This window comes from Takifugu flavidus, chromosome 5, assembly GCF_003711565.1.
Source record: "Takifugu flavidus isolate HTHZ2018 chromosome 5, ASM371156v2, whole genome shotgun sequence".
Classification (NCBI taxonomy): domain Eukaryota; kingdom Metazoa; phylum Chordata; class Actinopteri; order Tetraodontiformes; family Tetraodontidae; genus Takifugu; species Takifugu flavidus.
The window spans coordinates 595,471-606,951 of record NC_079524.1 but is presented as its reverse complement, the minus strand read 5'-3'; the positions used below and the strand labels follow the sequence as shown (position 1 = coordinate 606,951).

The window sequence follows — 11,481 nt, the reverse complement described above, 5'->3', positions numbered from 1 at the left end:
TGACCTGTTGGATCTGAACTGACAGCTGAAAGATTTTGCAGAATGTCGTTCCGAGGTATCTTCTCTAAAATCTTCTTGGTGACTTCCAGGGCTCCTTGATCTTTGTAAGCCTTCACCATCAAATCCACAACGACCGTCCTCTCTCTGGTCTCTAGTTGGTAGTTTTTAAGCGGGTCGAAGCCTCCCATGATTCCAGGATCTTTCAGATAAATTTGAATTTAGCGAATTCTTCCTCAGTTAAATCCTCCAGAACCTTCAGCAGGATCTCTTGGGCCATTGTAGCGTCCTGCTGGCAGCAGACCTGCAATCAAGTGAGTGAAGGAACATTTCAGGAGTGAACTTCACGTCTTCTCTACAGAGCAGGAGTGGTCATTACGTCGATCCCGATCTACCGGTCGATCGGGATCTACCAGTCGGTCGATCGCGGCGTGACATTTAAAAATATCAGCCGATCATTCACCCGTCACGTGATTGATGTACAGGGCAGCCAGTGAGATGACAACTGAATTTGACAATCAGGCGACCAATCACGTGCAAACAACAGCGCTGAGTGCAGCAGAACGACGTCAGCCTATCAGCAGTCCCGTGACTTGATTGACATACAGGGCAGCCAATCAGAAGCGCTAAACTATTCAGCCCATTACCTCTGATTTTAAGCCACCGCTAAAGCTGATGGTCATCAAAATGATGAGGGAGCGGGACCAAGTAAGAAGACAAAAACAGATCACTTTCATATCGGCCAGTGCAAACATCTACTTTCTACATGAAGATGATAAAGTCCAACAAGCGTTGCACGTTGACTGATGAACATCTGGAGGTGTGGGTGAGGCTGTCAGCAGCTACGGTCCCTGTGCTCCCTGGCTGGTTCAGTTCAGTGCACGTCAGCAAAGTAAACTTAGGTAATTACAAAAAAAGGTTAATAGTTAATTATTATGTGTGTTTTGCCATATTGGCTCGTTCAGTTAAGCAAAGTACATCAACTGTACATACAAATAATCCTCAATACATTTGAAAATAATTAATGTTTTGCATTTTTGTGGTGGGTAGATCACTTTGACTTGGTCACTTTGTAAGTAGCTCGCATGCTGAAAAAGTGTGAGCACCCTGATTTAGAGCCTCCGTCCCCAAACACCATCGTACAGGAGATGGTTTAAAGGTTGAATGAGTCATTAACGATGGTCCAAAGTTGGTTGTCAGTAACGGGACAGGAAATCAGACAGAGAGAGGAGCAACGATAGTTGTGGGGGAGCAGATCACAGAAAGCTGTTTTGATCATTTTCTGGATGAACCTACATCAACCTTCTCTCTCAAAGCTGCTTTAGTCACATGGGGCCCAAACGCACCTCCCAAATGTGAGACCCCTTCCTCTGAACTCTTTATTTTGAAATGGCAACTAACTTGAATTGGTTTAGTTGGCTGATGGAACTGCTCCAAAGTGACATTTGACAGGCCAACGACCGGGACTGGGACAGCCCATAATACCCATATTAGTAACGTGGACCAACGAAAGGGGACAAAAGCCAAAGTTTCAGAATCAGCCTAAAGAAATCATCAAAGACTTTAGGAACAAAGGCAGCGCATGTGCCATCGAGCTGCATCTTTCCAGGGTCGTGATTAGTAGCAGGTTATGATACAGTAGCACAGATCATCAAAGAACACGAGCACGTTGTCTAGAATCAAAGAAAAGAACAAAGCTGCATGAAACAGTTGTGATCAGGGCGACTCAAGTAGTTCTGAGGGATCTGGAGACAAGGCGGCATTGTTGATGACACACAGGAACAAACAAAAACATCGACCTGATATGATATTAGAATGGACAGCACACACACACACGCACACACACACACACACACACACAACACAAAACACCACTCATACAGCACACAACACACCACACACAAACACACACACACACACTCACAACCACACAACACACACACACACACACCACGCATACAAGGACTCACACACCACACACAACACACACACAACCACTCATACACTCACTCACACACACACGCAACACACACACACAACAAACACATCATACAGCACACACACTAACACACACACACACACACACACACACACACACTCTCACTCACACACACACCAACACCACTCATACAGCACACCACAAACACACACACCCACACCCACACACACACACACACACCACTCATACAGCACACACACTAACACACACTCACACACAAACACACACACACACCACTCATACACTCACTCACACACACACTCACACACACACACACACAACTCATACACTCACTCACAACACACACACACACACCACTCAAAACTCACTCACTCACACACACACTCACACAGTCACTCACACAAGTCACAAACACACTCACACTCACACACACAGACACCACTCACACACACCACACCCACACACACACTCACTCACACCACACTCACACTCACACACACACACACACACCACTCATACACTCACACACTCACAAACACACTCACACTCACACACACACACAGACACCACCCACAACACCACACACACCACTCACAACACACCACACACACACCACCACTCACACTCACCTCACACACCACACACACACACACAACTCATACACTCACTCACACACACACACACACTCACACACTCACACTTACTCACACACACACTCACTCACACACTCACACACACACACACACACACCACTCCATACACTCACTCACACACACACAGACACCACACACACACCAGTCACACACACACACACACACACACAACACCACACCACTCACACACACACACACCACACAGCACACATACACTCACTCACACACACACTCACACAGTCACTCACACACTCACACTCACACACACACAGACACCACACACACACCACTCACACACACACACACACACACACAGCACACACACACACTCACACACACACACTCACACACACACACCACTCAAACACTCAGCAGCAGTAAAATTCCACCACCATGACCCAAACACACTCCGCTCTGCCGTCGACAGTTTGAACAGCTTCATTTCGCCGTCGGCGCCACCCTGAATGAAACGGTTCCGTTCTAGAGCGACGCCACCAAGACGGTTACCTGAGGCAGGTGTAGCGGATCCATGCTGTCGGGTCACCTGATCTTCAGCCCCATCAAGGCTGTGGAGGACACAGTGGTGACACTGGTCACATCACCAGGTGTCTCACACAGGAACTCTTCAAAGCCATCACAGATGTTCACGCTCCGCTCTAGACGGGACGGCGTGCCCTCACCGTGGGGGCGGAGCAGCACAGCGTTGAGACGGGTGGAGGCCGCAGACCGCGGACGCCCTCGCCGTGGGGGCGGAGAGCGCACAGCGTTGAGACGGGCGGAGGCCGCAGAACGCGGACGCCCTCACCATGGGGGCGGAGCGGCACAGCGTTGAGACGGGTGGAGGCCGCAGACCGCGGACGCCCTCGCCATCGGGGCGGAGCGGCACAGCGTTGAGACGGGTGGAGGCCGCAGACCGCGGACGCCCTCACCATGGGGGCGGAGCGGCACAGCGTTGAGACGGGTGGAGGCCGCAGACCGCGGACGCCCTCGCCATCGGGGCGGAGCGGCACAGCGTTGAGACGGGTGGAGGCCGCAGACCGCGGACGCCCTCGCCATCGGGGCGGAGCGGCACAGCGTTGAGACGGGTGGAGGCCGCAGACCGCGGACGCCCTCGCCATCGGGGCGGAGCGGCACAGCGTTGAGACGGGTGGAGGCTGCAGACCGTGGACGCCATCACCATGGGGGCGGAGCGGCACAGCGTTGAGACGGGTGGAGGCTGCAGGCCGCGGACGCCCTCGCCGTGGGGGCGGAGCGGCACAGCCGTGCGCTACAGTGCACACTCGTGCAGCCATGTTCTATTGTGGGGGCACGACCTGATTTTTCTATTGATTCTCCTAACAGGAGCAGCCGTTGATCAATAGTCTAAATATCAATGGCCTGTTTCAGCCTGTGAAGCTGTTAATGATGCTGTGAGAGGAAGGAAGGCCTCACTGATGCATTTAGTTCTAACTATATATTCAGCCGTATATGTAGAATACTTCATCTTTACTGCACCAGAGCTACGATGGCTGAACATCTCAGACGTGCTCCACAATCCCACTGTGATCCAGTTTATTTCTGATTCCTGCTTCATTGGAATTGTGGTCAAAAATCCCGGACTGCTTTTGTGTCGTTTTAGTCACGAGTCCGGTGTGCTGTTCTAGACCTTCACCCCCCCCCCCCCCCCCAGCATGGCCGTGATCAGCACTACAGTTAAAAACATAAATATTGGAATATCAGAAATGTCCTCTTGACAACATGCAGATGCTGTTTCCTCTTGTATTGTGATTCACCATGAGATTATTTTTAAGTCAAGGGCGACTCTGAAGATGCTTGTTTTTTAGAATACAGATTTATACTGATGATCACAGTTGTGTTATATGGTGTCTACAACATTTGCTCCACTAGATGGCAGCCTTTCCAGAGCTCTATGATTATTTAGCTGGCTGTGGAATAACATTCTAAACACCCCATAGTTCACGCTTGGACAATTCAAGACCCTTAAAAATGTATCTGAGTGAGAATTGACATTGCTTTTCTGATGTTGGATGTTAATTTTGTCTCTTGTCCGTTCTAAGCTCTCTGTCTCCTCTTGGGATCTATGTTACTGTTTACATCTGTGAGTTCTCGTGGTGATCATGAAGGATGAGGCCAACTTGGCTGAGTCGCTTTGGAAAAAGAGGTTTAATCTCACCAGGAAAATTAAAAATAAAGGACAAAGAGGTGTAGAAAAACAGCCAGTTTTCCTAGGATCACGTTGCTCTCTCCTGACAACCTGTGGAATCAGCAATAGAAAGATGAGGTTGGTTGGACAGACGGGACCTTCATGATGAACATCCAGCAGGTCTAGAACTCATATTCAGGCCGTGAGCTCAACCCTCGTGTTTCTTCAGACGGAAGCTTCTCCTGCGTTCGAACACAAATGCACCGAGGAACCGGGCACGAACCAAGACCATAAACCAAAGCCAAAGCCGGGGAACAGCGGTTCAGTGAATGTGGTTTTGAAGGTATAGAGGTGGACCGGGTGTCGGTGGTGAATCTGTAGAAGGTCACAGTGCCAGCGGGGTAGTTCACAAAGACGGCGACTCTCCGAGGACCAGTGGATGAGAAGGGGGGGAGGGCTACACTTTTGTCATCGTGGAGGACAGAGTAACCGCTGTCAGAACACACAAGGCTCCAAGACTGCTGATTCTTCCAAACTGGCATTGGAAACTGCTTCCATGTCTCTGGATCTTTTTGTATGCCACAGAAATGTGAACCCATCCTCTCCACTCCACCTCCCAGTAACAGCGACCAGTTAGGCTGTTGCTACACAGCAGCTGGATACAGTCCTGAAACCTCTCTGGATGGTCTGGATATGGTTGGTCCTCGGCCACTCTCCTCATCACCCTGTTGTTGGACACTTGGATTGACCTGTGGACGGTGTTGGTGTCCACGCTGAGCTCACAGTGATCTAAAGGGAGAGAGGAGGAACCAGGAACCAGCTCATGAAACACAACTGAGTCCACTAACTGCTGCTTTTTTCAGAGCGTGACGTGCTGACGCATCAAGTTGATCACTTACACTTCTTCAGACCACTTAAGTCTCTCTTTCCCACAATGGTCCAGTCTGGATTGGGAGAAGACACAGAGGAAATGAAATCCAAGGCAGGACAGAGGTTCAACAGATGCCACCTCAACCTTGAGCTCTACACTGTTCGTCCCTGACTTTGGGTCGGCCTGAACCGGTTTGCTCTTGATTCGGTTTGTGAACCTCAGAGCTGGATTTGTGACATCTCTCCATATGCCAACGTCATGGAGGAGAACTTTGCCTATTTCTCTCTAAGGATTCCCTCCCAGGCAGTGGCTGCAGCCCAGATGGTTGTGCTGGCATCACCTGATCTTTTTGTATCTCTGACGTGACCCTTTTATTCTCCCTTATCTGGGTTCTCGTACCCTGAAGGTCCAGAAAGCATCACATCTCTCTGCTCAGAGGTGGTTCAGATCTCACAATGTGCTGCTTGAACCACCGAACGTCTGGAAGGTCTCCATGCTCATCAATAAATAGTATCAGGTCTTCATTTTAGGGAGGGTGTTTGCATCTACCTGAGAACCTCCAGGCTCAACTCTGGATCCTCCAGAACAGCAGAGAGCTGCTTCGTTCCATCATCTCCAGGATGGTTGAAGCTCAGGTCCAGTTCTTTTAGATGGGTTGGGTTGGACCTCAACGCTGAGGCCAGAGAAGAACATCCTTCTGCTGTGATGAGACAGCCCGATAACCTGCATGCAAGCACATCCACCACACACACACACACACACACACACACACACCCCACACACACACACACACACACACACACACACACACACACACACACACACACACACATTCCTCACTAATTACAGCTCATTTATGCAAAGTTCTGGGTCGTGTGTCGGGGCCTGGACCTGACTGGGGAGCGAAGCACAGGAACCAGAACCAGACTAAGTCATTTTAAAAGCTGTGGGAGTGAACAGTGGTCGGCTGGTCGGCATTTTTGGTAAAGATATTTCCTCTTTTTGGAAGATAACCAACATTTCAAGCTGCCATTTAGAAAAACTGATGATGCTGATAAGGAGCACTAACCTGAGGATCTCCAGCCGGCAGTTTGGACTCTTCAGACCAACAGAGAGCTTGTTCAGCCCTGAATCCCTCAGCTTTGTTACTCAGGTCCAGCTCTAGCAGACTAGAGGAGGAGGCGCTGAGGACGGGGGACAGAGCTTCACAACTCCTCTCCCTCAGATTGCAGTGACTCAACCTGAAAAAAGAAAGAAGAAGAAAGCAGGAAATCCTTCTGGTTCTCTCCTGCACAATCAGGGACGCAGGCTTATTTCTTTAGTTGACCTTTATGAGGACGGAAGGTGCAATGATACGGAATGAAATCAGTTCTTGGAGTAACTACTGCGACTGCCTAAAACGCTGCCAGATGTGATGCGTGTTGCTGAACACCTGCAGACACCTGCAGACACCTGCAGAACCCTGCAGACACCTGCAGACACCTGCAGACACCTGCAGAACACCTGCAGACACCTGCAGACACCTGCAGACACCTGCAGACACCTGCAGAACACCTGCAGACACCTGCAGACACCTGCAGACACCTGCAGACACCTGCAGACACCTGCAGACACCTGCAGACACCTGCAGAACACCTGCAGACACCTGCAGACACCTGCAGACACCTGCAGACACCTGCAGACACATGCAGACACCTGCAGACACCTGCAGAACCCACTCTGAAGCAGAGTATTTCTTCAGGTCAAACATCTCCAGGTCTTGTCCTGAGGACAGTAATATGAAGCCAAGAGCTGACCACTGAGCAGGGGAGAGACTTTCTGTTGTCAATCTTCCAGATCTGAGGTTCTGTTGAACCTCCTGGACCAGTGAACTATCGTTCAGCTCGTTCAGACAGTGGAACAGGTTGATGATTCTCTCTGAGGACAGATTCTTTCCAATCTTCTCCTTGATGTAGCCAATGATTTCCTGATTGGGCTCTGAGCTGCCTTCACCGTTAATTAGACCTCGTAGAAGAGCCTAATTGGTCGGCAGAGAAAGACCCAAAAGGAACCGCAGGAACAGGTCCAGGTGTCCTTTTTCATTTTGCAAGGCCTTGTCCACCGCACACTGGTAAAAAACAGCCTGTTTGATTTTGGTGTTGAACAGTTTAGAGCGTAAATAACGAAAAAAGGTTGTTTTTTCTGACAGTATGTTGGTGCCAGACTTGGTGAATGTCAAATGTGCATGAAGAGCAGCGAGAAACTCCTGAACACTCAGATGGACAAAGCAGAACACCTCCTCCTTGAACAGTCCTCGCTCCCTTCTGAACATCTGTGTGAACACTCCTGAGTAGGCATCAGCCGACCTGACGGTGATGCCACAGTCTCTTAGATCGGACTCGTAGAAGATCACATTGCCTTTCTGCAGTTGTTCAAATGCCAGCTTTGCCAGAATTGGAATCATCTCACAGCTCTCTGGACTCCATTGTGGAGCTTTCCCGTCTCCTCTCTTGTTTTTCGGTGAGAACTGAACAACCAGGAAGGAGATGTACATCGCTGTGAGAGTCTTGGGCAGCTCTTCTCGCATCTTCAACACATCCTCAAAAACCTTTGCAGTGACCCAGCAGAAGATTGGGATGTGACACATGATATGGAGGCTTCGAGATGCCTTGATGTGAGAGATGATCCTGCACGCCTGCTCCTCCTCCTTGAACTTCCTCCTAAAGTACTCTTCCTTCTGCACGTCAGTAAACCCTCGCACCTCTGTCCTCATGTCCACAAAATCCGGATGGATCTGATTGGCTGCCGCGGGCCTCGTGGTTATCCAGAGTCGAGCGGAGGGGAGAAGACTTCTGTTAATGAGGTTTGTGAGCAGGACCTCCACCGAGCACGGTGCCTTCACATCTATATCCGCCTCCTGGAATTCAGTGGTTCTGGTGTCCATTTCTAGTCGGCTCTCATCCAGCCCATCCAAGATAAACAGAAGCTTGAATTTACAATTGTCAAAATTGGCGTCTCCTGATGACTGCAGAGCTGTAAAGATGCTGTTAAGAGCCTCTATTTGAATGGCCCTGGACTCTTGGATGCACTTATGAGTGAGTTCAGCCAAGGATAGGCGTCTCCCCCTCAACAGGTTCAGGTGGCGAAAGGTGAACGGCAATATGAGATGCACGTCTTGATTGGCTCGTTGTTCTGCCCAGTCCAACACAAACTTGCGGATTAGAAAGGTTTTGCCAACTCCTGCATTTCCGCTGGTCAGAACAGTTCTTATGGGTTTATATTTCCCAGCTGGAGGTGTAAACAGGTCACTGGGACTAATGGGTTGTTCTGTGTCTGAAGGGTTCCCAACCATGTCAATCTGAGTGACCTCGTGCTGAGCATTGATGTGTATGTCGCCACCGGTGGTGACGTACAGCTGTGTGTAGACGTCGTCCAGCCGTTGCTCGTCTGCCTTCTCATCCCAGCCTTCCTGCACACACATAAACCTGCTCCTCAGGTTTGACTGAAGCTTTGATTGATGAGAGCCGATGGGGACGTCTTCACATGTGGGACCTTAAAGCAAAATATACATGCACATGTGTTAGTCGATATATTCAGCAGATATGAATATATTATATATTTATTCCAGAGTGCTTTGAGCTGATGTTTTACAGTTTATCTTCTTCTCAGGTCCAGTTGGGCTTCACATTTCAAAAAGACAAGAACAGCATCACTTGAGTAAAACAATCCCAAAAACTTAAGTAAAGAACTCAGAAGAGCTTTTAAAGCAGGTACGACTGGAATTCTTTCCGACTGACGCTGCAGCAATTTGCTGTTGATGCTGCTGTTGAGATCTGACGCTCAAAGTTTCAGACTGGATCAAGTTTCACTGATTCCAGATCAGGAAAAACAATGAAAGTGGTGGCGGGTCTCAGCAGGTCCGAAGGGTTGATCATGAGTTCTGAACTTGATACGAGACAAACCTCCATTCCAAGAAAAGACGGTGCAGCTTCATCTGGAAGGATGGGTTAACCCTAACCCTAAGCATGCCTCCTCAGTCAGACCACTTCCTGTGTGTTTTGGTAACAGTTAACTCTAAATTTATGACATTTTAATGACGTTAGTGGTTATGATGGTCACTCTATCCATGCCTTTATTACACCTCTATCCATGCCTTTATTACACCTCTATCCATGCCTTTATTACACCTCTATCATGCCTTAATTACACCTCTATCCATGCCTTAATTACACTTCCATCCATGCCTTTATTACACCTCTATCATGCCTTTATTACACCTCTATCCATGCCTTTATTACACCTCTATCCATGCCTTTTACACCTCCGTCCATGCCTTTATTACACCTCCGTCCATGCCTTTATCACACCTCTATCCATGCCTTTATTACACCTCTATCCATGCCTTTATTACACCTCTATCCATGCCTTAATTACACCTCTATCCATGCCTTAATTACACTTCCATCCATGCCTTTATACACCTCTATCCATGCTTTATTACACCTCTATCCATGCCTTTATTACACATCTATCATGCCTTTATTACACTCTCCATGCCTTTATTACACCTCTATCCATGCCTTTATTACACCTCCATCCATGCCTTTATACCACCTCTATCCATGCCTTTATACGACCTCTATCCATGCCTTTCTAACACCTCTATCCATGCCTTTCTAACACCTCTATCCATGCCTTTATTACACCTCTATCCATGCCTTTATCACACCTATATCCATGCCTTTATTACACCTCTATCCATGCCTTTATTACACCTCATCCATGCCTTCATCACACCTCTATCCATGCCTTTATTACACCTCTATCCATGCCTTTATCACACCTCCATCCATGCCTTTATCACACCTCATCCATGCCTTATTACACCTCTATCCATGCCTTTATCACACCTCCATCCATGCCTTTATTACACCTCTATCATGCCTTTATACACCTCTATCCATGCCTTTATTACACCTCTATCATGCCTTTATTACACCTCTATCCATGCCTTTCTACACTTCTACCCATGCCTTTATTACACCTCTATCCATGCCTTTATTACACCTCTATCCATGCCTTTATTACACCTCCATCCATGCCTTTATACCACCTACATCCATTCCTTTATTACACCTCTATCCACGCCTTTCTAACACCTCTATCCATGCCTTTATTACACCCCTATCCATGCCTTTATTACACTTACCCATGCCTTCATTACACCTCCATCCATGCCTTTATCACACCTCTATCCATGCCTTACACTCCATCCATGCCTTTATCACACTCTATCCATGCCTTTATCACTTGCCTTTATCACACCTCCATCCATGCCTTTATCACACCTCTACCATGCCTTTATTACCACTTCTACCCATGCCTTTATTCACCTCCATCCATGCCTTTATTACACCTCTATCCATGCCTTTATTACACCTCTATCCATGCCTTATTACATCTATCATGCCTTTATTACACCTCTATCAGCTGGATTACTGAAGCACCATTAACATGCCCCGCCCGTCTGTAGTCTCCTGCCCGTTCCCATATTCTCAGCCTCAGGGCGGCTGATCGGCTCCCGGAGGCACCAGAATCTCAGCAGAACCACCTGGAGTGCTGCTCCTAAATCATGAAGCCATCTGCCATCGGACGTTAGACAGCCTCCTTTACTCCACATCTTTAAAAGCCATCTCAAAATGCACCTTTTTTCGGCTATGAGACTTTGATCCTGCTTTTATTGTTTGTGTTGTTTTTTTTCCGTGTTCATTTGTACCTATTTTTATCTGAGCTACTTTATAATTGTAATGATTGCTTTTAAAGTGCTTTATGAATATCATCATTAAACAACTCTGGATGTTTTACCCGACGTGTTTTG

At 48.2% G+C, this 11,481-nt stretch overlaps 1 protein-coding gene, 1 long non-coding RNA gene and 1 pseudogene across 2 annotated transcripts in view; 1 reads left to right on the top strand and 2 right to left on the bottom strand.

Moving 5' to 3' along the window:
• Positions 1–11,481, bottom strand: part of LOC130525945 (NACHT, LRR and PYD domains-containing protein 12-like) — a gene marked incomplete at its 5' end in the record, with an annotated part of 88,430 nt that overhangs the window by 47,792 nt on the left and 29,157 nt on the right. The window lies entirely within an intron of this gene.
• On the top strand, positions 3,148–4,201 carry LOC130526044 (uncharacterized). Its single transcript, XR_008950649.1, has 2 exons — positions 3,148–3,280; positions 3,366–4,201. It is a non-coding gene; the product is annotated as an uncharacterized LOC130526044 (long non-coding RNA).
• The window catches only part of LOC130526037 (stonustoxin subunit alpha-like), a 32,833-nt pseudogene continuing 26,106 nt past the window's right edge, over positions 4,755–11,481 (bottom strand).